Source organism: Malaclemys terrapin, chromosome 10 (assembly GCF_027887155.1).
Source record: "Malaclemys terrapin pileata isolate rMalTer1 chromosome 10, rMalTer1.hap1, whole genome shotgun sequence".
Classification (NCBI taxonomy): domain Eukaryota; kingdom Metazoa; phylum Chordata; order Testudines; family Emydidae; genus Malaclemys; species Malaclemys terrapin.
The window spans coordinates 12,200,811-12,205,729 of NC_071514.1; positions in this window are offsets into that span (position 1 = coordinate 12,200,811).

Below are 4,919 nucleotides of genomic sequence, written 5' to 3' on the forward strand. Positions count from 1 at the left end.
AGAACAACATGACATACTCCTGTCCCTATAGATGAGCATGGTACTTTCAGAACCCAGGCGTAGAGCGGCAGCTGTTGCTTAAAGAACAGGGTGTGTGGCTGGACAGTTTAAGTGAACAGCATTGAAACTTTAATGTAACAATGTCATGGGGCAGTTTGCTCTGACAGAACCCAGCTAACGTAGTAGGGGATAGGGTCACTTCTTTTTTATTAGATACAGTTTGGTGCTCCGCATCCTGTGACACAAACTAGAGGCTGTCACACTGGAAACCCCCACATCCCTTACTCCTGCCTGTGGAGGAACACTGCATTTCATGAAAAACAACAGTGTCAGACGAAGGGAAATCTGAGGTGGGGCAGCAGCTGGCACGCTTTCACAGAGCAGGCTGGGGCCAGCCCTGGGGTCACTGTTTACAAACAATAAATCATGCAAAGGCTGCTCACACAAACATTTCGGAAAAGTCTGCATCACCATTTTGACCTCCTGTCCAGCTGTTTTTTTTTTTTTTGTGTGCTACATAGAGACAAACTGGGGCCCCACATCAGAAACTGAGAAATTGTTACAAAGGCAACTAGCGAGAAGCAGATGGAACAATGACCATTTCAGACAATTCAGGGGCCTTTTGCCCATTACATACGTCAGTACTTCCTCATCCTGCAGAAATTCCCATAAAAACACAATGTGGCTTTATTATGGAGTGGGTGGCATTTGATACAGCATCCTGATTGGCTGGAAAGGTCTATAAAAACAGGCATTATTTCACTGCTGTGTCTCAGCTTCTCCCCTGTGGGATACTGCAGAGGGCTAAAAATCAGTATCTCTGTTTGGCACAGTGCTGTGACACCCACTTTTAAATACCACCCTGACACACTAACCTTAGAAAGTTGTCACGGCATCATAAAGCCTAATAGGAAAAGTCTCTTTTCTTCATTTCAATGACAGCTCCCTCCCTCCTTCCCAAATATAGGCACTACCCTCCAGTGTTAAAAACCCAAACAACCCCACACTAGTGCAGGACAATTAGAGGAAGGTGAAAGCCCCCCATAAAGCCCTCGCCAAGTGTGCAATATTGTACCATTAATATGAGGAATTCTCCCCTTCCCCCCAACACTAGCTGATTGCCAGTTTGTGCTTAAATAAGAAGAGGGAGAGTTGATGTATCTTTTGTTTTGGCTAATATAATTGTTAGTCTGTTGGGTACAGGAATTAATTCAGGGAAGTACTATGCCATGTGTTATGCAGGGGCTCAGCCTAGATCAGTGGTTCCCAAACTTGTTCCGCCGCTTGTGCAGGGAAAGCCCCTGGTGGGCCAGGCCAGTTTGTTTACCTGCCACGTCCCGCAGGTTCCGCCGATCGCAGCTCCTAGTGGCTGCGGTTCGCTGCTCCAGGCCAATGGGAGCTGCTGGAAGTGGCGGACAGTATGTCCCTCCGCCCGCGCCGCTTCCAGCAGCTCCCATTGGCCTGGAGCAGCAAATCGCTGCCAGTGGGAGCCACGATCGGCCGGACCTGCGGACCCGGCAGGTAAACAAACTGGCTTGGCCTGCCAGGGGCTTTCCCTGCACAAGCGGCGGAACAAGTTTGGGAACCACTGGCCTAGATGATCACAATTGTCCCTTTTGATTTTATAATCTAGGAACCGGAAAGTGAAATTGACTAGTCATGTCTCAGGCATTCCCGCCTGTGAGCTGCTCAGTTCATCCTGTTTATTCTGTCTGGTTTAGTCAATGGGACTACTCACATGCTTGAAATTAAGCACATGTGCAATTATTTGTAGAATCGGGGCCTCAGACTGTAAGTTCCTCGGAGCAGGAACTCTCTGGATCTATAGATGTCAGTGCTTAACAAACAGTAATGCTCGAAACTAACTATAAACCAAAGTGAAACCAACTGCCCATTATCAGGGGGTTGCCGTGTTAGTCTGTATCTACAAAAACAACAAGGAGTCTGGTGGCATCTTAAAGACTAACAGATTTATTTGGGCATAAGCTTTCGTGGGTAAAAACCTCACTTCTTCGGATTCTTCTTCTTCTTCTTCCCTGCAACTGCCCATTGTAATTGTTCAAGCCCTAAGTAAACAACAGCATGGTTAATGAAAAGCAAATGTATAGGTCTAAAATTCTTCCAGTTTTAATGAGCTAAAGTGTTGACACTAATAACACAAGATTTTAAAGTATATATTAAAGTTTATACCATGATAATGCCCATTTAAATTGGGTACCTCATCTTATATTTGGACAGCTGTTGCATGCTGTATTTAAAAACAATTGTTTGTCAGAAAGTAGTAGAGAAATAAGGGGTAGATGAGTTTTAAGTAACACAATGAACCACACGGATCCTGTTTTACTTTGTGAATAAATGGGCATAATAGGGATAAAGTTAGTCCAATCTGTTTTCAGGACAGTGACTCTAAGGGAAAACAAAGCAAAACAAGATAATTGACCGCCCCGCCCCCCAAACATATGACATGTACAGAAAATGAAGAATGGTTTCTAAACAGGATGTTTTTCGATGTGGCCCAAGCTTTTAGGAAATCTGCCCAGCTGCTGTGAATGGTGAATCACAAAACATTTGAAATAATAATGATAACAGAAACAATTTCAAGGGCTAGCTCCAGCACCCACATAGAGCCCCATGAAGTACATGGGTGCTGTGGTCTGCCTGCACAGAACCGTTTGCAGGATCGAGCCCCATGATTCCGAATGAGAAGATATGACTTTAAAAAACCCTACACATTCATGTACCGGTAGATGTTTGAAAATCATCTTCTCCCTCATTTACTTGCAATGGCATGAACTGCAGGCATGAAATGCTGAGGAAGTACAAGCATTCTGAACTCCACACTTAGCAAGTAATGGGTCCCAGGTATGTATTTGTACTAGTCATAACTCACTATCACAGCCTTTAACCCACTAAACCTTGCCAGGCAGGAAGTGCTTTTGGTACTCTCTAAACAATTAAGCATGTGAGTAACTTTACTCTCAGAAGCAGGTCCAGATGGTTCAATAGGCCAGCTCAGGTGAGGGAAATCAGTCAAAGGGCTGCTGAGGTGGGTTCCAGCCCATCTGCTGGGCTCCTAGCAGGCACCTCTCACTTTTCTTGGCAGGCCATTAGAATTATTATCCTTTTCATTTTCACCTCCTTCCTGCACGCAGCTGTTCTCCTCTCCATGGCTGTTAGGGGTGTAAGCAAGTAGACAGGGCAGACTCCCACAGTATCTTCCCCCAACTATATGCAGGGATGCTGGAACAATTTTTATAGTGGGGGTGCTGAGAGCCACTGAACCAAACTGTAAATCCTGTATAAAATGGAAATCACTTGATGTCAGGGGGTGCTGCAGCATAATTCCAGCACCTATAACTATACTTCATTAGTCTTTTCTCCCTTTGAGAGAGACAGAGCGGAAATTGGAAGAGCAACTGGAAAGGAGAAAATGGGAGGGAGTCTCAGCCAGTCCAGCGGCTTCTGCAACAATATCTTGTGAACCCCCTGCCAACCTTGGAATTGAGGCTATGAAAAGGAGAACCTGGAAGCGGGGGTCCAGCAAGAGGACAAAGGTATTTGGGGGCTAAGGGGGTACACAAGAGAGCTCAAAGGGGCATGGGGTGTACAGGACAGGAAAGATCTGTGTGGCAGTGTGTACTATTTCTTTAAAACGGTACCAGGAGGCCAAGCAAGTGGGCTGGGGGAGACTCTAAGCAGCTCTGAAGAGGCTGGGTAGTTTAAGGATAATTCTATTCTTAACTCTAAATTCCTTGTTCAGTGTTAGAAAAAAGTGGCTGTCTCTGGGATGTGTTACTATTGGCATGTGGCAGGATGCCAGGAGCTGACCCAGCATCAATAAGAGGAAAACTCTTCCCCTGGGAGAGAAGGGAAAGTCTGCCTTCTGTGTGATAGGTGTTACACAGTAGGGGCCTGATTTATAATCATGGAATCAGAGAATATCAGGGTTGGAAGGGACCTCAGGAGGTCATCTAGTCCAACCCCCTGCTCAAAGCAGGACCAACTCCAACTAAATCATCCCAGCCAGGGCTTTGTCAAGCCTGACCTTAAAAACCTGTAAGGAAGGAGATTCCACGACCTCCCTAGTAACCCATTCCAGTGCTTCACCCCCTCTTAGTGAAAAAGTTTTTCCTACTATCCAACCTAAACCTCCTGCAACTTGAGACCATTACTCCTTGTTCTGTCAGGAGCCCTTGTATCTATTTCAGCAGCCGTGTTAGTCTGTATCCTCAAAAAGAGCAGGAGTACTTGTGGCACTTTAGAGACTATGCATTCGAAGAAGTGGGTTGTAGCCCACGAAAGCTTATGCTCTAATAAACTTGTTAGTCTCTAAGGTGCCACAAGTCCTCTTGTTCTTCTTGTATCTATTGTTTTAGCTTTGGAAGGTGCTGGGATAACACAAGCACATTATATAGGGTTGCCAACCTTCCAGGATTGTGCTGGACTCTCCAGGAATTAAAGATTAATCTTTAATGGAAGATTATGTCATGTCATGAAACCTCCAGGAATACATCCAACCAAAACTGGCACCCCTAACTTTATACCAAATGCCCATGGAGCCTGGTAGTGGGGCTCCCTGCATCTCTGGGGGTTGAGGGCACGCTACAGCTCATGGGGGTGGGTTTGAGGGGTCAGTCTGCAGTTTGGCTGGGAGCTGTGGAACTGGGGGGGTCAGGGGTCCCTCCCAGGGCTGTGTCTTTGCGGGGGGGGGGTAGGCCCGCACAGGGGTCCCCCAGAAGGCTGGTTCTCCCCCACCCCATGGGCTGTATAGCGCGACCCCTTTCCCCGCAGGGCCGGCGGGAGGAGGCAGGGCTGGGGCTGGCCGTGCAGGGGGGGCCGCGCGGCTCAGAGCGGGGGTGGGGCCGGGTCCCGGGTGGGCGGGCTCGGCCGGGAGGCGGCGCCGCGCCGGGGAGCTGCTC